The sequence below is a fragment of the Schistocerca cancellata genome, chromosome 1, assembly GCF_023864275.1.
Source record: "Schistocerca cancellata isolate TAMUIC-IGC-003103 chromosome 1, iqSchCanc2.1, whole genome shotgun sequence".
NCBI classification, from domain to species: domain Eukaryota; kingdom Metazoa; phylum Arthropoda; class Insecta; order Orthoptera; family Acrididae; genus Schistocerca; species Schistocerca cancellata.
In genome coordinates, this window is record NC_064626.1 from 247150414 (window position 1) to 247176022 (window position 25609).

Genomic DNA, 25609 nt, shown 5'->3' on the forward strand with positions numbered 1-25609 from the left:
TGTGTTTGTAGACAGGCATGCGGTGGCGGCGCTGACGATACAAACGTCGACGAGGCATAGTGCTTCAATGCTGTTGCAGATAGAGCTCACAGCGGAATGATTCCGCTGGCGTTCACTGCCCGCTTATATAGGGAGCGAACGACCGTGGTTACGTAAAGGAGATGATAAGGGACTTAGACTCTGCAGGCACCAGCAAGCAGGCGTTATCCTGGACGCGCACACTAATGCCTCTTTACCTGGATTGGAATCATTCGCCGACCGAGATGTCATCGCCTAAAAGACCTGACATTGTGGAATAGATGCGAAATCCCAGTCTAGACTTAGTTATGTATATAGCAATATGCCCTTTACATTGTATAACCGATCTTGTCGTAAAGTTAGTAATGATGAAAAAATACATGTATGGATTAAAGGACTTGGTGTACTTGCTGAGAATGTAACTCTAACTGGTGATGTAACTCTGTACTATAATTATTAATAAAGTGATCTGTAGCGTCAGCCATTAACCGGACAAGGGTACATCTCGAACTGGGGGCTCAAGGATGCAACAGTTATAAAAAATATACAAAGCATTGTCGCTGCTACAGCACACATCCCATTTCTCTCAAGACTCTGCCCTATCCACTTTCCTACACAATCAGTAAGCTGCTTACATTACCAACTCTCTACTCATTACCTACTTCTGCAATATGCTGACGACACCACCTACCCAACTACCCTCTTTACTATTCAAATCTCCCATGTCTCCCTTTAGCGTCACTTGCATCTCCCGGTGGAGCAGTGGAAAATCCAAATGAACTCACAGAAAATACAAACTATCATCTTCTGCGGCACCTTCGGTATTTCTGTCGTCCAAATTCATATCTCGCCGTCTACAACCAAACCGTCCCTCCCACTAACACAGTAAGGGATTTGGGACAGAACTTTGACAGATAACGAGCATTGAGTGCACACCTTGCCATTCAATAACAAAACACAAAACTACTAAAACTGCTGCTAATATCCCCTGTTCCTCCACCTTTCATAATTCTAAAAACGCGTTGAAATCTTACAAAGATAAGCACACGTCCTCGCCGTTCACATCTGTCTGCTTTCCTCTACTCACATCCAACATCAAATTACTCCACGTCTTCATCTCTTCTTGTAGCATTTGCGCACCCAAACATTAATGGGAAAACCAGTACCAGAACCCAGCATCTTACCCAGTAATCATAAATCCACCTTATGCATTTCCTCCCGTCGGCGTTTCAACACCCACTACCCAACGACTAATTCCATCCGCAGGTACATCCTTCCTTCCAGATCTACTCAAACATTCCCCAGCTTACCACATTATTTCGTTTCTTCCCTCCTCCATCGTCCCCCTCAACAACCACAAATTGTTTTGAGTAGCTCCACAGAGTTAAAATTTGCACGACTGGATGTCTCAGATTTAATGAAGTATTCACTGTGCTATTAAAAATACTTAAAAAAGTTGATCTTACTCAACTATACTCGACTATTTCACTGACAGTCACTGCAAAAATCTCTGTGCCGCCATTGTGACATTCAGAAGTACTCTCCTTGAGGACTGGAGCGATCGCTCCAAAGACAGTAGGTGCCTGTAATTCAGTTTCTCATGCCTGTATGTGTACATCACTCTTTTACTAACTAAACTGATACTACCAGAAACTGCCTTTAGAGAGCTACCCTTCTGGAAGAAAAAGACTCTCGAAAGAGATTCTGGCCAGCAATATTTCCATTCACGGCCAGTAGCTTTGGGGAGCGATGAGAAACAGATGGAGAGCTCCTCTGACCAACGTAGCAGTATACTTACTACGAATTCCAGTTGACGATAACTTACCCACTGTTCAGAATGTTCTATGTTCTAAGTCTCTAAGGGCCAAAGAACTGCAAACACGGATAGGACCAACCTCGATTGTCCCCTTTCTGACGAGACATCTTACGTGTCCACCATGGGGCTATGAGCATATTACTTCTCACGCAGGGAGAATTGTACTCTCATTGCTGAAGGAACGTAGAGAGGGTTAACAACAAGTGCGCACTGTTATGAAACTTCCTGGCAAATTAGAATTGTATACTGGACCGAGACTAGGACCCGGAGCCTTGCCTTTCGCGGGCAGTTGTAATGTCTCTTGCAGCGGTCTCTCCACGATATTTTCAGAAATTTTATAAATTATATAACTCAGCACATATCTCGAAATAACTCTTCTTATCTTACCGATTCCTAAACTTTAATATACGATGATTATCAATGCAAAGTAGTTTCAAGCCCTATTATTCCTTGGAGCGTGCATTTACTCCATGGAATAGCTTCTCTGCTATCTATGTTTTCTCTGCTGAAAAGAATGATTCAGATCTTGCCGATTAGCCGTGAAAGAAGGAAGATGTATATGTATGTATTGTTGAGCTAGTCGCCATCTTGATGAGATTCTGTATGAGAAGGAATTTGGATAAATTCTAGTATCCGATACCACCCGTCGGCTTTGACCAATGACGTCAGACATAAGGCAATGAACTATCTATGAATGGAACGGATCGTAGTCATAAACAAACGAATGTAGCATGCCATAAAATAATACATTTAACGCGACTATTATTTACTAGCGAATTTCATTTAGACGAGTTTAAAATGACTGAAATAACTAAGAACACGAGAGCAATTACGAGTGCATGTTTTATATTATCCGCACGTACTGCAAAAACGGTGTACATAATGAAGCGTCGAATATTTGGAATCGGTAACTAGAAGCAAGCTATGTAGGGACTCGTTTCTAGTTATCGATTGCAATACTGTTGTTTGTTGCGCAAAAATGTTAAAACATATCAGAAACGTGCTTAAAAAATAATCTTGTTAGTGAACTACAGAATACGCCTAGACTTTGAAGAAATGAAAATCATTACGCACATTACTGCACACGCAAGGAAATAAAACACAAAAATGAGCAAACCTCGCAACCGAAAACCATGCGACATGAAAGTCACACCAAGTACAGTAGCTGCAAAACAACACTCAATAAAATCGATACAGCAGGAGTAACAGTAAAAATAAGGAAAATGTAGCAGAAACATCGGTAAGAAAACATAAAAGTGGCTACATGAAAAGAAACTTACCGCATATGAATTTCCAAAGAGTCAAAGATCGAGGCTGACAAGAACGAAATAAGGACAAAACAGAAAATAATAATGTTACAAGGTGAAACTGTAACGAAAGAAGCAAAATCCATAAAACAAATGAAGAAAATAATAAAAAACGAAAACTGTCTCGCACGAATGAGGTACCATCCAAATCAGTTGTTCCCTACCACCCGCCCTCAATCAGACGCAAAATTTTGAAACAAAAAAGAAAAAATGAAACCACGATTCAATGACACAAACTCTCCGGCAAAGAAACAGCAATACCCCTCGGCCCAACCATTGTAACCAGAAATTATTAAAAGGACTGAATTACCTCCCTCCAGAAAAACAAAAAAAATAGAACTCGCAAAATACAGTAACAAAACTGAAATCCTTCTCTTTCCCCGCCCAACGCCGGCCGGTGTGACCGTGCGGTTAAAGGCGTTCAGTCTGGAACCGCGTGACCGCTACGGTCGCAGGTTCGAATCCTGCCTCGGGCATGGATGTGTGTGATGTCCTTAGGTTAGTTAGGTTTAATTAGTTCTACGTTCTAGGCGACTGATGACCTCAGAAGTTAAGTCGCATAGTGCCCAGAGCCATTTGAACCATTTTTTTTCCCCGCCCAACAGATTTCACAGCCCCCCCAATACCCCTCGATAGTATTAGTACATGCCCCCGTGTTATAATCTTTAAACTGAATATTGTGATTCACGACCAAATGAAGATAACCCCTGTCACCCAACCCCTTGTACGAAGCAAACCCATCCGACATGACTACGGAACCTTCTTCAACATATTCTTCTATTAACGATGTCAAGACTTCCTTTGTCCGATTTGGTACGACCCTAAATATAACATCAGCACAATCTCCTCCAGAAACTACTACTCCAAAAACCCAAAGCCCAACAACCTCGTGCCCCCTTTCGTGCTTTTCCTTTCCAAAATGTGACTCATCTCCTTAAACTATAACCCCTGCCCCCCCCCCCCCAATGACCCCCTATAATTTATAAATTCCCCGCAGACTTCTCTACAAAATGAGAACCAGTCGACTACAGCGTCACAAGAAACCCCTGCTTCGTGCATGACAGATTTGCAAGAATATTTATAGCAAAAATAGTAGGTTAGCATGACAATTACTTCTAAATTCATCCTCGATCTTTCGAACCACGTCCCCCTGCGTATGGATCTCCATATGTTATTTTTTCTGCACCTCCACATGTATTCGTCGGAAGTTCATGATGGCGCAATCTTCGTCAAAACCATATAATTCCCACACACACTGCACATGCAAAATTCAGCAATAACGCCCAATGATTGCAAAAATTTTATAGTTGACGTCCGGTCACTCATTTTCTGAAGCAGAATTTTCGCAGTAAAAACAACCGACTCATCCATAACGAACAGTGTGAGAAAGCAATCCGTATAAATCACTCCTACTTATAAATGACGTCTACTTTCATTAACAAAAGATGCTGAAAACAAATTACGAGACCAAAACAAAACAACCTACATCGAAGTTTTAATATACGCGCGCAACGAGGAAATCCACAGACATCATTCAACTTTCATCGACAGCAATCTGTGGTCAAACAAAATAACATAGCACATTACGTCATTGGTCAAAGCCGACGGGTGGTATCGGACGCTAGAATTGACCAGGAATTTAACACATGAACTAAACTAAAGTAAGTGTGTTCGCGTATTATTTAACTGATTATTATTGACAGTGTCTGCTTACTACGCTGTGTTGCACTGGATCAGTGGGGAACGTCTGATTTACACTGGACGCACCTGCCGTTTTGTACGCTCAAGATATCCAGTTTATTACTTTCAATAAATGGGCTAACACGGTCTTACCAGCAGATCTTCGGTCTTCCCCATGTGATCACCGAAAGTTAATAATTATTACAAATGTTTTCAGGAGATCGGCTGACAATTTTCGTCGCACCGAGACTTCGAAATTGCTTCACTGCCTTATGGAATTTAAGTTAAGCTCAATTTAATCAGGATAGAACAGTATTGAACTGTGTGAACGTGATAAGCCTGCTTTGTGAATGAAAATTCCCTTAATATACGCATGTTTTTTACTATCCTGATCAGTGAAGCTAAATCAGGCCGGTGTGAGAGAGGTTTTTAAATTTTAGATCCCACAAAAATATTAAACAGTGCTCTTACTAGCTGAGCTATTCAGGCATCGCCAATGGCTATTCCTCAGATCGTTACTTCTGTCAGTACCTCATCTCCTAAGTTTCAAGCATTACGGAAGCTCTGCTGCATTCATCGCGTGATTAGCAGTCCCTGAAGAAAGGACATTACGGAGGAATAGCTTAGCCACAGCCTAAGAGATTGTTTCCAGAATCATTCTTCCACTCTCTAGTCGAGTGTGCGCTGTTTATCTACAGTATCCTTCACTGCTGAAGCGCTAGTCGCACGACGTATGCGGGAAAACTTCTGTGAAGAAGTTTGCAAGGTAGGGCAAGAAGGTCAGCCGGAAGTAAAGCTGTGAAGGGGGGTAGGAGCCATGCCGGGATAACTCAGTAGGTGAGAGCATTGGACACGAAAGACAACGTATCGGATTTGAATACCAGACTGCCACACAATTCTAATCTGTAAGGTTGTTTCATTTATATGATGATTATAAACTATACAGCTATATGTCTCCTACTCTCAGCCGCTTAAGACCAATATAGCAATGAATTTTTCATAAGGAAAGCACTAGATTTCCCTCTCATTCTTTCCCAACGGAAGTATGGCTCTGTAATTTCTTTGAAGTCGATTTTCTATAGTTGTACCCAAAAAGGAAACATTCTAATTCAACTTACTAAATTCAATATATTAAGAAGAAAGTTTTGACGCCTTTTATAATTGAATAATTGGCTCCAAAGACGGACGAGAAAGGACTTATAAACTAATTTCTAATGTATACTATGACTAGTTCCCCTATACTATTTATTTTTGTATTTATTTTCTCATATTTTAGTCACAAACAAACGAACTTCCTCTCTTCAATAGTAATGTGATACATCTCTGTCGTGAGAGTCCTTAGTGATTATGTAGAGATTTTAACTCTTTTTCACATATCGTGCACTCGTGGGAAATGAGAATAACTCTCATTTCATAACTGAAAGGTTCGCCTGTTGATTACTTAAAAAAGTAGGACAGCTGGAAAGTTTTGACAAATATGACGAAAAGTTTCTGGGAAAAAATTTCTGCCGAAGTTTGGTGCAACAGAATTCCGGATCGTAACTGAAGACGATGTCGCTGTAAAACGTTGACCTCTTCGGAATAATGGAAGAAAACCTCGTTAGTTCTCTATTTATTGTTTAATCATGAGAATAAAACTGGCAATTAAAAATAAATAAACAGAGCAAACCAGACACAGTTTTAATACAGTAAAACCCTACATGGCAAAATAATACCATGACGTTTCTTCCACATAATTAACGAATCATTCACAAGTAGAGAATCATCTTCATCAATATCGACGGAATCACCTGAAAACACTGCGACCTTACTCCTCTTTACAGATATAATCATGTTATTGTCAATCAATTCGTCCTCAGGTCTTAAAAACATTGACACTCAGTACTTAAACTAACTACGAACAACACACACGCCCATGCCCGAGGTAGGACTCGGACCTCCTGTAGGAGGGGCCGCGCAATCAGTGACATGGGGCCTCAAACCACGTGGCCACTCCGCGCGGCCCCCCCGTATCCTCATGATTTCTGCACGAGATATACGATCTGAATTTTTCTCTTTATTATAATCAAACTCCTTATTATCGCCTCTCGTTTAATAGACGACGACGTGCTACAGCGTCGTATTTATTTCAGTAATCTAGGAAGCCGGAATTTTCCTGTAAACCAGCGTATACAACTACAATTTTCCCTCTTTTTTCTTCCTTTCGCTTCAGTATGACGTCTAATTTCATTGAATTTCTCCTCGTGGTCATTTTGCGTGACATATGTGGAGGGCAATAATGTGTTCCCCACTCTTCTTGGGACATACGTTGTCATAAATTCAACAGTAAACCTCTCCGTGATGCACAACGCCTCTCTTGTAGCGCACTAAGAGTTCGTTGATCATTACCGTAACGCTCTCCGGTATACTAGACAATCTGGGAGGGTAAGTCAATTACTATCCGCAATTTAATTATATTTTTGATTATTTTGGTAGTACTGTCGTTTTACGTTGATGACGCATGCTTTGTTTATTTGTTGTTATATCTTTGCAATTTTCAAGCTGCTAGGTTAGTTTCGTTATCGCTGCCGTGCTGTTAATCATGGCTGCTCCGCTGTCTATTTGCACTAAAGAAGAGCAACGTTCAGTGATCCGTTTTTTGTGGTCGGAAGGCGTATCAGGGGCCGAAATTCATCGAAGACTTTCGGTACAGTACGGGAACAGTGTTTTGCCACAACGGAATGTCTAGGAATGCATTGAAAATTTCCGAAATGGTCGCACAAGTGTTACGCACAATGAAGGAGCCGGACGACCGTTTACCGCCACAAATGAAGAAACCATTGGGAGTTCACGTGAAATGACAAACGATTAACTATTGACCAAGTGGCACATCTCCTGCAAATTAGTCACGGTTCTGCCTACGTAATCATCCACAACAGACTTGGGCTTCAAAAAGTTTGTGCAAGATGGGTCGCAAAACAACTACCACAGTTGCTTAAACAAACGCACTTGGACATCTGCAAAAAAACATTTGGATCGCTATGGTAACGAAGGGGACAACTTCTTAGACAGGGTCATTACTTGTGACGAAACATGGAGCCAACATTACGGCCCGCATCTCGTGGCCGTGCGGTAGCGTTCTTGCTTCCCACGCCCGGGTTCCCGGGTTAGATTCCCGGAGGGGTCTCTCTGCCTCGTGATGGCTGGGTGTTGTGTGCTGTCCTTAGGTTAGTTAGGTTTAAGTAGTTCTAAGTTCTAGGGGACTGATGACCATAGATGTTAAGTCCCATAGTGCTCAGAGCCAACATTACGAGCCGGAGAGAAAACGGCCGAGTATGGAATGGAAACATCCAAATTCGCCGTGCAAGAAAAAGTTCAAGACCCAGTCGTCTTCAGGAAAACTGATACTTACGGTTCTTTGGGACTCACAAGGTCCAGTACTGGAACATCGTGGGGAAAGGGGAACAACAATAAACAGTGTACGTTACAGTGAGATGCTTACTGCCAGGCTAAAGCCTGCAATTCGAAGCAAACGTCGAGAATTGCTGTCAAAAGGTGTTGTGTTGTTGCACGACAATGCCCGTCCGCATAGTGCTGCCCAGACTGCTGAAACGCTCCAGAAACTCAGATTGGAAGTACTAGATCATCCTCCATATAGTTCCGGTTCAAATGGCTCTGAGCACTATGGGACCTAACAGCTATGGTCATCAGTCCCCTAGAACTTAGAACTACTTAATCCTAACTAACCTAAGGACATCACACAACACCCAGTCATCATATAGTTCCGATCTTCCCCTTTTGACTATCACTTTTTTAGTCCACTCAGACAGGCATTAAGGACCATCGATTTGCCTCGGGCGAAGCAGTGGAAAAAGTGGTGCATTCCTGGCTCGTAGATCAACCGAGAATCTTTTATGAGGGCCTCAGGAAGCTTGTACAACGATGGACCAAGTGCATGGAAACGCAAGGAGAGTATGTCGAAAAATGATGTTCTTGTAAGTTTCCTATTTTATAACTACTTTGCGGATAATAGTTGACTTACCCTCGTAGTGGCGAAAGGTGCCACTCTTCGTCCGATATTCTCTAACTCCTCTTTTGATATTAGAGGGACCGGAAAGTAATGTCGTTTCTGTGCATGTCGATACTCGTTTGTCATTACCAGCTCATTGTGCATTTCAAGAGCATTTGAGGCTAACGTGACTTGTTCACTCGCACTTAATTAAATCTTAATTATTTTACCCTATTTTTAATGCAATGGCCAGCCAAGTGCCAGAAGAGTTTCAGACACTGACGAGAAAAAATCGCAAAACCATAAACAATTAATGTAGAGTAATTTCGGGAAAATATTTGTCTAGATAAGGTATTTAAGTGATTAACATTGCAAGGTGGCAGGTTAATGTAAGCACGAGATAAGTCATTGCTAATGTGAAATGTTGGTGCAATAATAACCGGTGAAACCCCCAAAATTTTGAATTCAAGCGACGTGCGTGCATTGTGTTGTGTAGGTCAGTTTGTGTGGTGGAGATCCATGCCTGTTGCAGTTGGTCGGTCAATAGAGGGGCGGTTAATGTTGGTTCTGGATGATGCTGGAGTGGACGTCCGATGATATCACACATGTGATCGACTGATGACAGGTCTGGTGATCGAGCAGGCGAAGACGACATGTCGACACTCTGTTTGGCATATTGGGTTACAACATCCGTATGTGGGAGAACGTTACCCTGTTGTAAAACATCCACTGGAATGGCAACACAACAGGTAGATTCACCAGCTTCACGAACAAATTTGTAGTCAGTGTGTGCTGGATAACTACGAGAGTTCTTCTGCTGTCACACGGAATCGCACCCCCGACCATAACTCCAGGCGTAGGTCCAACGCTTCTAGCAAGCAGATAGGTTGGTTGCAGGCTCTCAACTGGCCTCCTAACCAACGCACGACCATTTCATCAGAAAACGCAACAGACGTCCACCCTGCACTCCAATTAGCTCTCGCTTGACACCACTGACGTCGCAAATGGCGATTGTCAGGGATCAGTATAATGCACGCTACAGAGCGTCTGGTTCGGAGCTGTTCTCCTAGCAACAGATTTACGAGAGTTCGTTGTGTCACTGTGGTGCCAACTGCTTCTCAGAAAGCTGTTACAGATGCAGTACGATTCGGAAGAGCAGTACGCCGTACACAATGGTCTTCCCTCTCGGTAGTGCCTCGTGACCATTTGGAGCACGGTCTTCTTGAGACCCTACGTTCCCCTGATCACCGCTGCCAGCAATCATGTGCAGTGGCTACATTGCTGCCAAGCCTTTCCGCAATATCACAGAAGAAACATCCAGCTTCTTGTACGATACGACCTCGTTCAAGTGAGATGTTGATAATTGTGTCTTTCTCGCCTTAAGGGCATTCTTGACCAGCGTCAACTCACAACGTACAATCTCAAACGTAACTGACGCTCACGACAATTACAGTCTATATTAAAGGTAAACCTGATTTGCACCCTCATAGTGGCCCTACTAGCGCTACTGGAGGAAAATTTGAGTGTACATTATCTTTCAGATGTCAAAACACGCCTACCAACTTTCGTTTATGTCGCACAAGTCGTTCTAGGTGTTGCGATTTATCCTTAATGCGTTTCACAAGGGTAGTAACGGAGCATTTGCGATGTTTATTCGAGTGCATTGAACGTTCGGTAATGACAATGGTCGATTTCCAAGTTCAAATTCTGACATTCTGATGTTCCCGACTAGTGTCGACCAGGAAGACATGTTAAGGGTGGAAGTGGAAGAAAATTCACGTCAGACAATCGAGAAACCGTGAAATACTCTTCACCAACCTTGGTCGATAATCCAAGAACATTCGCAGCAAATTGGTAATGCAACCACAACATGTGGGTGGGTTCCGCAGCTCATTGCTTCAGGGGCACAGTACACAAGCGTTTTTTGATCGCTTGACCACAGAAGGTGAAAATTAGGTCCTATATGATAATTCAAAAGGCAAAGGGCAGTGGGTCTCTCCGAATAAATCACCACGAGGCACAGCTAAGCCAGGTTTACGCCCCAAAAAGACTCTTTTACGTGTTTGGCGTACTCGTGGTATCGTTCATTTTGAAGTGCTGGAACATGGACAAATAGTGAATGCAGGCATTTACTCTGAATAACTAGATCGAGTAAATCAATCTTTAATTGGAAACTGCCCAGTGAGTGTCAACAGAAAAGGCATTTTTCTGCCACACAATAATGCAAGACCGCATCACGCAAGACAGAACCTGGAAAACATTAATGAATTGTGGTGGGGGGGGGGGGGGGGGTATTGCCTTACCCACCATACTCGTCAAGTAATGGGCTACCGGAATTTCGATTACTCGTATTCCGATCACTACAACATATCGTAAGGGAGGAAAAATTGGAAACTTTGCATGAGGTCAAAAATGCCGTCTCCAGATATCTTGCTCAAAAACTAATTGATTTTTAGTGATCTAGCATTTAAGATTTGTACACTAGATGGCAAAACTTTGTTGATAACAACGGTGATTACGTTTTTGATCAACAATAAAAGTTTATTAATTATTTATCTGTTTCAATTTAATGTAAGGAGAAGTTGACCAAGTGCCAGTAGGACGCGCACACTGAGGATTCTGTCCAAACTTAATTTTTATCTACTTCATCCGCCATGGGAATATCTACGACCTTTGCCTCTTTTCGATACAAATATCTACATCTACATATATATTCCGCTAGCCACCAAGCGGTGTGTGGCGGAGGGCACAATTCGCGCCAAACTCATATTCCCCCCCCCTCCCCCCTCTGTTCCACTCGCGGATCGACCGAGAGAAAAACGACTGTCTGAACGCCTCAGTATGAACTCTAATTTCCCTTATCTTTGAATGGTGATCATTGCGCGATTTGAAAGTTGGTGGTAATAATATATGCTCTAGATCTTCAGTGAAGACCAGATTTCGGAGTTTAGTGAGCAGCCCCTTCCGTTTAACACACCGTCTATCTGCAAGTGTGTCCCACTTCAAACTTTCTATGAGATCTGTAACGCTCTTACGATGGCTAAATGTACCAGTCGCGAATCTTTCCGCTCTTCTTTGGACCTTCTCATTCTCTTGAATCAGACCCAACTGGTAAGGGTCCCATACAGACGAACAATACTCTAAGACTGGACGAACTAACGTATTGTAAGCTATATCCTTTGTTGAAGGACTGCATCGCTTCAGGATTCTACCAATAAACCGCAATCTAGAGTTCGCCTTACCCGTTACTTGTGTAATATGATCATCCCATTTGAGATCATTGCCGGCCACTGTGGCCCAGCGGTTCTAGGCGCTTCAGTCTGGAACCGCGTGACCGCTACGGTCGCAGGTTCGAATCCTGCCTCGGGCATGGATGTGTGTGATGTCCTTAGGTTAGTTAGGTTTAAGTAAAGTGGTAGGGGACTGATGACCTCAGATGTTAAGTCCCATAGTGCTTAGAGCCATTTGAACCATTTTTTTGAGATCATTTCGTATGGTCACACCCAGATACTTGACGGATGTTACCGCTTCCAAAGACTGGGCATTTATTTTGTACTCGTACATTAATGTGGATTTTCGCCTTGTTACGCGCAGTAGGTTGCACTTACTAATATTGAGAGATAACTGGCAGTCATTACACCACGCATTTATTTCTACAAATCCTCATTGATTTGTTCACAACTTTCGTGTGGTACTACTTTCCTGTAGACTACAGCATCATCGGCAAACAGTCAAATGCCGCTGTCAATACCATCAACCCGATCGTTAATGTAAATCGTAAAAAGCAGCGGACCTATTACGCTGCCCTGGGGCACACCGGAAGTTACGCTTGTTTCTGTTGAAGTCGCCCCGTTCAGGACGACATAATGCTCCCTGTCTGTCAGAAAACTTTCTATCCAATCGCACATGTCATCGGATAGACCTTAAGCGTGCACTTTCTGGAGCATGCGACAGGCAAGATGTCGGCCCTGGAATTTCCAAGATCATATCAAAATCTCTGTATTAGTTCATCATACTAGCCCGGACATACAAAATGAAGCGTGCAGAGGGCTTCAGTTTTTATGTATACATATAGTAGATTTTATAAAATAGTTTTGCATACTAAAACATAACTACAACTTGCGTTTAATATTTGTATGAATGTGTTATGCTTTTGACGGATGATGGAAGCAATGTATGCTCTAATGGCAAAAATATATCTTTTATATAATATAATTACAATTTAACAATTTTCAGATTTTTTTATTGGCTTGTACTTTGAAACCTTGCTTCTTGGCAAATTTCATGATTCTGCGTCAACGGGAAGTACCCTATAGGTTTGGACGAGTGAGTTTTCTTATACCAAAATATGAGGCATAAAAGGCTCAATTGCTTGATTGCATTAACTCAGACGCTTAAGATTCTTTACCGCCAAGGGACCATAGACCGTGATAAGTGACGTAAATTTGAACTTGATACGTCTACACGTTCCAGAGAAAAAGGATTCTTTACAGGTGCACAGACGGACGGACAGCAAAGTGTTCCGTTCTTACAGACTGGGGCACGGAAACCTGGCAACAATATTACTTTCCAGTCCACCCAATACAAACTGGTAATGACTCCAGAACTGTAAGAGAGGTAACGGCTGGCTGTGATGTGGAGCTGTGGGTGTGATGAAAAAGCAGGCAGTTGCCGAGAGACATATGGCATATCTGGCAAAGACAGCAGCCGACATGGAGTTCCGTGCGTTAATCAATGCGTTGCACTGAGGGATGCGGCGGAACTTGTGAAGTGGTCGTAGCGGTCGGCAGGTGCTCTGGAGCCTGGTGCGACGGGGGTGGAGGTGATTCGCGCAAAACCGGTCGTCTGTGGAACGGGGACACTGGTGCTTCGTGAGCGTTCCTTGTTCGGCAAGAGTGCTGGACATCGGATGAATAGAAAACTGACGAGAATTATTCGGCATATTTTGGAAGAAAACAACATTGCGCATGCTTTTTGGATTTCTCTCGTGAATTCATGCGGATATTCCAATACTGGACGTTACGGGACTATTAAAGTAGGAAGCCTCTACATATACCAATTACTATTACTAGATATGCGGAGGTTAGAATCCTCCCTCGGGCATGTGTGTGTGTGTTTGTCCTTAGGATTATTTACGTTAAGTAGTGTATAAGCTTAGCGACTGATGACCTTAGCAGTTAAGTCCTACAAGATTTCACACACATTTGAACATTTGTACTAGAGGTGTGTGAATACTGTGAGATGCGATGAAGTGGAGACTGCGATGTTATGTGTCCAGTTTGACACAATAGGAATACTATCGAAGACAATGCTGCCAAAGCAGATTTGCTAAACACTGCCTTCCGAAATGCCTTCAGAAAAGAGGCTGAAGTAAATATTCCAGAATTCGAATCGAGAACAGCTGCCGACATGAGTAACGTAGAAGTAAATATCCTCCGAGTGAACCAACTGAAATCACTTAATAAAAGCAATTCTTCTAGGCCAGACTATATACCAATTAGGTTCCTTTCGGAGTATGCTGATGCATTAGCTCCATACTTAACAATCTTATACAACCGTTCGCTTGAAGAAAGATCCGTACCCAAAGACTGGAAAGTTGAACAGGTCACACCAATATTCAAGAAAGGTAGTAGGAGAAATCCACTGAATTACAGGCCCATATCGTTAACGTCGATATGCAGCAGGATTTTAGAACATATATTGCGTTCGAACATTATGAATTACCTCGAAGGAAACGGTCTATTGACACACAGTCAACATGGGTTTAGAAAACATCGTTCCTGTGAAACACAACTAGCTCTTTATTCACATGAAGTGCTAAGTGCTATTGACAAGGGATTTCAAATCGATTCCGTATTCCTGGATTTCAGGAAGGCTTTTGACAGTGTACTACACAACCGGCTCGTAGTAAAATGGCATGCTTATGGAATATCGTCTCAGTTATGTGACTGGATTTGCTATTTCCTGTCAGAGAGGTCACAGTTCGTAGTAACTGACGGAAACTCATCGAGTAAAACAGAAGTGATTTCAGGCGTTCCACGAAGTAGTGTTATAGGCCCTTTGCAGTTCCTTATCTATATAAACGATTTGGGAGACAATCTGAGCAGCCGACTTCGGTTTTTTGCAGATGACGCTGTCGTTTATCGACTAATAAAGTCATCAGAAGATCAAAACAAACTGCAAAACGATTTAGAAAAAATATCTGAATGGTGCGAAAAGTGTCATTTGACCCTAAATAACGAAAAGTGTGAGGTCATCCACATGAGTACTAAAAGGAAGTCGTTAAACTTCGGTTACACGATAAATCAGTCTAATCTAAAAGCCGTAAATTCAACTAAATACTTAGATATTACAATTACGAACAACTTAAATAGGAAAGAACACACAGAAAATGTTGTGGGGAAGGCTAACCAAGGACTGCGTTTTATTGGCAGGACACTTAGAAAATGTAACAGACCTACCAAGGAGACTGCCTACACTACGCTTGTCCGTCCTCTTTTAGAATACTGCTGCGCGGTGTGGGATCCTTACCAGGTAGGACTGACGGAGTACATCGAAAAAGTTCAAAGAAAGGAAGTACGTTTTGTATTATCGCGAAATATGGGTGAGAGTGTCACAGAAATGATACAGGATTTGGGCTGGAAATCATTAAAAGAAAGGCGTTTTTCGTTGCGACGGAAACTTCTCACGAAATTCCAATCACCAACTTTCTCCCCCGAATGCGAAAATATTTTGCTGACACCGACCTACATAGGGCGGAACGATCACCAAGATAAAATAAGGGAAATCAGAGATCGTACACAAAGATATAGGTGTTCATTCTTTCCGCGCGCTATACGAGATTGGAATAATAGAGAATTGTGAAGGTGTTTCAATGAACCCTCTGCCAGGCACTTAAATGTGATTTGCAGAGTATCCATGCAGATGTAGATGTAGATGAGCAGTAACATAATTATCTAGACAACTGTGCGTTGCAGCAAATTATGAACATGGCGACTGTAACGCCATATCATTACACGTACGTTGTACTTCAGAAAAACAACGCGAGTTTTAAGTAAAAAAAAAAATTATCTGAAAGAGAATGAATAGAGTGTCATATAAAACCTCTACAGCTGTAGTGCAGACCACATCACAGAGCACGAACTGAAAATAAAAAACATTTTTCGTAAACATCTCGAAGCTAGGATCGTAAAATAAAGTTTAGATTTATAGCTCGAACAGATAACACTCACATAGCTACGAATGGGCATGCGCATTCCAAAACGAATGCCTCCCATTTATTTTCATTGAAACTACAGAAAACACAATTACAAAGTTAAAAAGGACAATTTTTCAGATATATGCCTTTTCAAGTTCTCTAAGGCTGTAGATATTGCGCTTATGAATACCACAACAGGGAGTTCAATTGGACACTAATGTACATATCCACGGACGTTGGCAAAGAAATATATGTAAAACGAAGGTACATGAGAAGTATTGACTAACAGGCAAAATATTACAACTGAACCGAAAAGGAAGAAACTAAAAAAACGTCCAGGAAAATACAGGAATAAAACAATGTAAGTTGCTTAGGATTGAAATAAATGTTAAATGCATGGAAGCCAACGTAAAACGGCTTCAAAAAATGCGAACAACTGGAAAAACAAATGTATGGCGGAAGGGTAGGCTCAGCAAATTCTGAACAGATATGGTGAAATTAAAAGCCAGTATCAATTAAAATACAACGTGAAATCGTACAGAAGGCCTTTCACCACGTTGTGAAAAGGAGAACACTTATGTCAGTGCTGAGTTGGTCACAAGAGATGAGCACTAGTTGTTCAAAAGTTTTAGACGTTTCGGGTGGAAGCTGGTCTTCAAGAAGTAAAATAGAACTGCTTTCATACAAAGGAAGGCACGGCTTGTGTACGTCCTCATCATGAGTTGACCACTCATTTAGCCCTGACTTAATAAGTGCTCACCGATGTTACACGTAGAAGAGAGAGTGTATAGGTAGCTTGGCCTGTACGAATGGGAGAAAATGTCAGCTGACGTGACAAAAGATATGGAAGACATACGTAATCCAGTGGTAGTGTCAGAATTTAACAAAGGTCTGCAAATCTTGTGATCAAATAAAGGAGGAGATATAGCTAACATTCCTTCGGAATTTCTAAAATCATTGATGAAAGTGAGAACGAAAAGACTAGTCAAGTTATGTGTATAGAATCAATTAAGAGACTGGAGACATACCATCAGATTTTCAGAAAAATAGCATCCGCACCACCCCAAAGATACCAAGAGCATATAAGTGCGTGAACTATCGCATAATCAACTGACATATCCAACAACAATACACAGGAGAATAGAAAAGAAAACTGAGAACCTGTTAGATGATCAGTTTACAAACAATAAACGCATCAGAGAGGCATCTCTCAGCTCGATAATAGAATAAAGACACTTTCATAGAATTTCTCGACCTAGAAGAAACATTCGACAATGTAAAATAGTCCTAGATGCTTGAATTTCTCAGAAAAATGAATGAAAGTGTTGGAAGAGACGGACGATATAAAATATGTGTAAGACTCAAGAGGGAGCAATAAGGATGGAAGACCAGAAGGAAGTGGACATACTGAAAAAATGTGAGACATGGAAGCAGTATTTCTCCCTTACAGTTTAATCCGTACATCGTTGGACCAATGACGGAACTGAAAGTTATGTTAGATAGTGGGATTAAAATTGAGGGGGGTGAGATCATTGACAAGATTCGCTGATGGCTATCTTCAAACAAAATGAAGAAGAATTATAAGTCGTTTTGAACGAAATGAACGGTCTAATGAACACAGAATGCGTGTTGAGAATAGACCGAAGAAAGACGAAAGCGATTTTTGTAGTAAGATCTTTCTAGTAAGATTTTTCGATCTTTCTGGCACAACTCGCTATACAATTATTCTGTTTCTGCAATGAATTCCTGTGATGGCTTCGTTGCAGACTCTCCAAAATACTTCCTTTGGACAGGGGGAGCAGTAGTTCTAGATTTGTTCTTCGGTTACCTTTTTCTGCATGGGTTGCTCGTCAGTTCACAGGTTCCTCGGCTAGGCCTCGAAGTTTTGCTTGGATCTATCGCCGCTTTCGGCGACATGTCTTGGATGGGTACCCTCAGCTGACTTCTAGTGCATTATGGCTTCTGCTGCATCGAAATTAACGGGGCAATCGTTTTCATTCTGCAGTCTGTAGTAACTATGAGACGGGTGACGTACCATCAGACTTTCGGGTAAACATCACACACAGAATTCAGAAGATAGGGCAGATAAGTGCGCAAACTATCGCATCATCGGCTTAACAGCTCATGCATCCAAGTTGCTGACAATAATATTCTACAGGAGAATGGAAAAGCACCTGAGAATCGGTAAGATAACGACGAGTTTTGCACCGTGGAGAAAAAGACATCAGAGAGGCAGTTCTGACGCTGCGCTTGATAATGTAAGTAAAACTGAAGAAAAAATAGAGGCTCGTACATTGGATATATCTACCCAGAAAAAGCGTTCGACAGTGTAAAATGGTGCAAGATGATCGAAATTATGAGGAAAAAATGGAGTAAGCTATATGGAAAGACGGTTAATATACAAAACGTACAATTAAAAGAGGGAACAGTAAGACTGAAATACCAATAACGAAGAGCTCGGATTAAAAATGGAGTAAGAAAGGGATGTAGTCTTTCGCCCTTACTTTTCAATCTATACATTGATGAACCAATGACGGAAAGAAGAAAGTTTCAAGAGTGAGATTAAAATTCAGGGTAAATCGATATCAACGGTAAGATTCGCTGAAGACATTGCTGTCCTCGGTGAAGATGAAGAGGAGTTACAGACTCTGTTGATTGGTATGAACAGTCTACTGAGTACAGACTATGGATTGAGAGTAAACCGAAGGAAAACATAATTTACAGGAATTAGGAGGAATGAAAGGCAAAGAAGGCATTCCTGGCCAAAACTTAATTTGAGAAACATATCTCTGAGTATGTACGTTTGGAGCAGCGCACTGTATGGTAGTGACTCATGGACTGTAGGAGAAATGGGACGATAGAGAATCAAAACATTTGAGATGTGCTGCTGCAGAAGAATGTTGAAAATCAGGTTTACTAATAAGGAATCAGGAGGTTCTCCTCAGAGTCGACGAAAAAAGGAACATATGGGAAACACTGATAATAAGAAGGGGTAGAATGATAGGACATTTGTTAAATAAGACATTAGGGATCTACCGCCAAGTTGGGAGCTGTAAAGGGTAAATACTGGAAAGCCTGGAATACATCCAACAAATAACTGAGGACGTACTGTGGAATTCGTAGCGGGCCGCATCAAACCATTCGGAAGACGGATGACTAAAAGAAATAAACGGATGGAGGCAGCCTCATCAAGGCCACTATTTGTTCCTCAAACGTTCTGAAATAATTCGAAAACGACGAAATGGTATTTCGTTTGGATGAAAGTGGCTCCTTTTCCTCCAGTCATTTAACTCAAGTTTGAGTTCTGGATTCTTTCGTGCCATACACCATTCCTATTAATTTCCTTTCTTTTAGTTATATTAAATATACATTGCCGTCACGGACAAGGGAGTACACCACTTTGAGCTGCAAAGCCTGCCAGATGAGTAAGGAAAGCCGAAACTAGTTGCAGCAAACTTTTTATTTAACTGTCTCTTTTAGTGCTATATGTAAAAACGCCTGTTATCAAAGCGGTGGAGAATTACTTGAAGACTTTATGCCCTACAAATATAAGTTTGTTGCGGATTCCCAGAAACGTATAATATAGTGAACTGTTGCAATTTGTAACCTAACAGGTAAATATTAAACACAAGCAAATGTCAAACAAGAAACATTCAAATATATAAAAAGGAATTACAAGCATTTATTACTGGTACCATTCAACATTTCTTTAAAAAAAATTTACTGAAAATCACAAGCTGACGGAGTAAGAATACTGACACTACCTTAGGAAAACTCTGTAACAATCTCTCCAGTTCAATATTTTTACTAGCGCAATTCTTGTTATCATGTTATTTTATTCGCCTTACCTCCGAGAAAGCAACATTAGTCCACCTTTTCAAGTATCTCTTGTTTAACATTTAACCACTCAGCATGCCCACGTACTGCGTAAATCATTACCTAATTTTATTTTTATGAGCATACTGTAGCAGTCAGTTACGTCCCATTCCACTTCATCAAACACCCCACTCAAGCACTGCTCACTTTCCGCGAACCTGGCAAGGAAGACTACATTAATAGCAACGATAGTCAAACCAAGTCTAATTCTAGGAGAGGCCACTTTTCCGAAGACGGTAAATGAATTCAAGAGACTTTCACGTATACTTTCCACACCGTATCTACTCACTGATTGCCACTCGCGTTAATTGAAGCGATCTCCCAAGATGAGATTACGTCCGGCTACTATCCTGATGTGGTTCCCGCTTCGTGCCATAGGACTGCTAACATACGAATGAATCCATAGTGTATGTAGTAGTATACGTCAAGCTACATTTTGCTTTTCGTTTGATTCATAAATAAGTTTGTAAATATTATTTATTTTATTTATTATAAGGTGCAATAGATGACATTATTATACAGACAAAAATGATACTAATGGAAACTAGAAAAAACATAAAGTGCCTGTAACTTACATATACGATACAATTGTTATAATAATTAAACAAACACTGATTTTAGCCTTGTTTCACAATTTATTATTAACGTAATTGCAGAACCTAGGTTTCGGGTTATACGCCCATTTTCAACTGCGTTACTGATTCCCAAAGATGATAATACATCGATAAATATGATGACGAGGCAAAGATAATGTCAACTTCTTAGGTATAGACCCATAGCTTAACGTACACTTACATCAGTAACCTTTTCTTTAACAAATTACATCCATTATTACATGTTCACCAATTATACTACAATGACCGGACTAAAGTTAAGCATCAGCTACAACATTTTTAACTACGGTGGACTGGGGCCCAAAGTTTTGCTTCTGTTCTGGGGATGTATCTCATCTAAAAGAGGTGAGCAACTGAATTTGGTTTGCTCCTTTAATAATAGGTGTGAGGATATACACATCTGTTTATTAATTTCTAAAATTTCTGATTTGTCAAGTTTGGCCCCCATTTCCTCTGTATGTAGGACTTGTACATCTATTGTGTATTTGTGATTATTGTTCAGGCAATGTACTCCAAAGGCTGCATCAGGCTTCCTTAATCTTCTGTGGTGTTCCTTAAGCCTCGTGCAGATTAACCTCCCTGTCTGTCTAATGTAGCAAGACACTCTCGGCATGTTATTTTATAAACCCCACTTTTTGTGATAGCTGGTTGTTTTTCTTTCACATTGAACAAGAAACCACCTATTGTCTGAGGAATACAGAAAAACACAGAGAAATCCTTGGCTTCAAGATGCTACTTATGCCATTTTATGTTTTCTCTATAAAAGCCAATCTGCACCATTTTTTTCCTGTTTCTCTGTGTTTTTCGTTGGGGACTGTAGGGACATGGCTTGCTTCTTCATCTTTTTACCTAAAATTTTATCGTTGGTGTTGGTTCCGACGAAGAATTACGGCATGTTTAGTGTATGAGGTGAACGTAAGAATTCTAAAAAGGTGCACGTTTGTGGCGCGTGTATCAGACTTGAGAGTGTTGTAAGCTTTGCTTCGGTACTGCAGTCTCAGAGAGAGCGCTGTTTGGGTGGAGAGCGTTGATATCGGCATTGTCATCTACACTCCTGGAAATTGAAATAAGAACACCGTGAATTCATTGTCCCAGGAAGGGGAAACTTTATTGACACATTCCTGGGGTCAGATACATCACATGATCACACTGACAGAACCACAGGCACATAGACACAGGCAACAGAGCATGCACAATGTCGGCACTAGTACAGTGTATATCCACCTTTCGCAGCAATGCAGGCTGCTGTTCTCCCATGGAGGCGATCGTAGAGATGCTGGATGTAGTCCTGTGGAACGCCTTGCCATGCCATTTCCACCTGGCGCCTCAGTTGGACCAGCGTTCGTGCTGGACGTGCAGACCGCGTGAGACGACGCTTCATCCAGTCCCAAACATGCTCAATGGGGGACGGATCCGGAGATCTTGCTGGCCAGGGTAGTTGACTTACACCTTCTAGAACACGTTGGGTGGCACGGGATACATGCGGACGTGCATTGTCCTGTTGGAACAGCAAGTTCCCTTGCCGGTCTAGGAATGGTAGAACGATGGGTTCGATGACGGTTTGGATGTACCGTGCACTATTCAGTGTCCCCTTGACGATCACCAGTGGTGTACGGCCAGTGTAGGAGATCGCTCCCCACACCATGATGCCGGGTGTTGGCCCTGTGTGCTTCGGTCGTATGCAGTCCTGATTGTGGCGCTCACCTGCACGGCGCCAAACACGCATACGACCATCATTGGCACCAAGGCAGAAGCGACTCTCATCGCTGAAGACGACACGTCTCCATTCGTCCCTCCATTCACGCCTGTCGCGACACCACTGGAGGCGGGCTGCACGATGTTGGGGCGTGAGCGGAAGACGGCCTAACGGTGTGCGGGACCGTAGCCCAGCTTCATGGAGATGGTTGCGAATGGTCCTCGCCGATACCCCAGGAGCAACAGTGTCCCTAATTTGCTGGGAAGTGGCGGTGCGGTCCCCTACGGCACTGCGTAGGATCCTACGGTCTTGGCGTGCATCCGTGCGTCGCTGCGGTCCGGTCCCAGGTCGACGGGCACGTGCACCTTCCGCCGACCACTGGCGACAACATCGATGTACTGTGGAGACCTCACGCCCCACGTGTTGAGCAATTCGGCGGTACGTCCACCCGGCCTCCCGCATGCCCACTATACGCCCTCGCTCAAAGTCAACTGCACATACGGTTCACGTCCACGCTGTCGCGGCATGCTAGCAGTGTTAAAGACTGCGATGGAGCTCCGTATGCCACGGCAAACTGGCTGACACTGACGGCGGCGGTGCACAAATGCTGCGCAGCTAGCGCCATTCGACGGCCAACACCGCGGTTCCTGGTGTGTCCGCTGTGCCGTGCGTGTGATCATTGGTTGTACAGCCCTCTCGCAGTGTCCGGAGCAAGTATGGTGGGTCTGACACACCGGTGTCAATGTGTTTTTTTTTCCATTTCCAGGAGTGTATTTAGCTGCTTTAACGTAAATGACTTTTTTGATCGAAGGTGGATCGAAGTGTTGGACCGAATCATTGCTTGTCTTATCAAGAAACCTAAGTCGGCACCAGCGTGTTAAACTCTGTTATCTACTGTAATCTACGAGTAATTGACACTCTTGTAGTGTCCACGAGTGACCTTTGGAGGTAGTGTTAAGTGTCTGTAGTAACGGAAAGATTGAATGTGGAGCTTTTCAATCGCAAGCTTATGAATAGTGTTAATTTCAGTTCACTTCTTATGGCATTTTACGGTTCTACTTGTCGTGGCGAAATCGCCGATAGTATTTTCATAATTTAGCATGGGACGACATTCTGTGGTTTGGTGTGGCCCTCCCAAGAGTTTAAAGTCCCAGATATTTTCTTACTGCGTTGCTGAGGGTGCCTTGCAACAGTTGTTGATTTGTCTCTTGTCTAGCCCTCCGTACTGCTGATTGGTACGATGCGGTATTGTCGAAGTGTTCAGTTCAAATGGTTCAAATGGCTCTGAGCACATGGGACTTAACTTCTGAGGTCATCAGTCCCCTGTAACTTAGAACCACTTAAACCTAACGAACCAAAGGACATCAAACACATCCACGCCCGAGGCAGGATTCGAACCTGCCGAGAACCGCCAGTGTTCAGTGGTACCGCATTTACTCCCTCGCCAATTTTAAGATTTGCGAGCCGCATCCACATCGCCGTATAATTCGAGTATGCAATTTGTGTAATTTGGTTGTGCCCTGATAACGTTTTGTACATCGTGGTAGATCTTTCCCGCGATGCATGTGATCCTGCAGAGCACGGTGCACAACAGCGCATGACCACGACGAAATCGAAAGATATGTATTGTATATTTTTTTAACGGATATAACCACTGAGATTAAGAGTTGATTTTTGTGTTTTTTATTTATTTTAAAAGGAAAAGATTACGTACCTGGTTAATTATAACATCTATGCTTAATTATTTGTCATAATTCATTGGGTGTAGTATGCATGTTTATGGAGTAATGTGTTTAAAAGGAAGGAAAATATTTTGTGATACGGTACGCATCGTAGAGGCTACGGGATTTGAGTGTACGTTGATAGTAATCACATTTTATTTCATTTACGTTGTCTTAATTAAAAATTTAGTGATAAATATTTTATTCCCTTTAGAGGTCACAGGCGATATCTACCAAAATTTTGTTATTGACATGTGGCGTTAGAAGCTTTGATTTAACCTTGCATTATGCAATTTGTATTTTTTTCTTTGAGTTTTAAGCGTTGTAAACTGATTCTGAGAGCTGTTATTTGATCTCTGAAAATAATGCTTCAGGAACTTTCATTAACAAACTATATTGAGGATCTTGTTGTTCATAGTAACGAACGTTAATTTACTATTTTAAAATCAAGTTAATACAGTTCTAAAATTTTAAAAGTAAAAAAGAGTCTTTCAGTACAGACACGGTGCCTGCCCGTGCTCCCCAAAAATTCCACATATTCAAACCATTGGCCTTCTGGTGTTGTCTGATGTTTTCCCCAGTATCTATCTTAGCTAATGTCTGCGGCGCCATGTCAGTGACAATATGAAACGTTCCGCTTCAAATGGCGATTTTCCTTACCTCTGAGCTGGTGCGCTGCTGGCGCCAGTTTCAAATGGTTCAAATGAGACTTAACATCTTAGGACATCAGTCTCCTAGACCTAGAACTACTGAAAACTAACTAACCTAAGGACATCGCACACATCCATGCCTGAGGCAGGATTCGAACCTGCGACAGTAGCAGGCGACAGTCTCCATCGATTGTCATCCCAATCGGTGTGTGTCGATTTTCGTTGCCCGTTTGTCTTTTTCGCATCTTTGGCAGATGGCTATTTAACTGCAGCGCTCTGCTGGGTTTGATTTCGGGTATCAGCTGAGTGAGCGACAGTGACGCATGGCGCTGTGGATGTTGCAGCGTGGCGAGTGGCCAAGTCGGTACTACGGAGGAGCGTGGGCACCTGCTGCGGCGTGTTTAGCCGTTGGAATACAGATCCACTGCCGACGGTGATTGGGATTTCCTTGAGACTTGAACAGATTTCCTTCGCGTCTGTTACATGTTACTCAAAGTGCATGAACTGAAGTCGTCGAATTGTTCCTTGGTGGGTTCTGTTCATGATAATTGAATACCCGAGTGCACTGAAAAGTATCTTGATTGTTTCAGTTACTTGTCACTATTTGGTCTGGCCGCCTGATATGTCGACGGCATTTAAGGGAGCGCTAGCTACGCACAACAAATAGACATGAAACCGTGCTTAATGCGTAGGTCTGTCCCTGTAGTTCGATTGCGGGCCGAAATAATTTTCCCTATTTCCTTTTTCTATATTATTATTTGTCTGTTCTAGAGAATTGGCTAATAAAATTTTAAGAGTCGTAACTGGGAAAGCGTTCACGTAGGTTAATTTTGCTTGGGTTTATTTTGTGCCGCATATAATTAAAGGTTTATTAATAACCAGTTGGGCAGATGTGTTTTGTGTATCTGATGCGCCAGAATGTTGTCTGCCGCTGATGTGTTTATGTTTCAGATAATTGGCAGTGGTCGACGCGAGCAAACTCCGATCGGTGTGTCACGGTGGAAGAGGGAAATTTAAGGACCTCGATTGGTGTCTATGGTTACGT

The 25609-nt window shown here is 42.2% G+C and overlaps 1 protein-coding gene across 1 annotated transcript in view; it reads right to left on the minus strand.

Moving 5' to 3' along the window:
• Window positions 1-25609, minus strand: part of LOC126167338 (tachykinin-like peptides receptor 86C) — a 956103-nt gene that overhangs the window by 166817 nt on the left and 763677 nt on the right. The gene's annotated exons all lie outside the window — the stretch shown is intronic.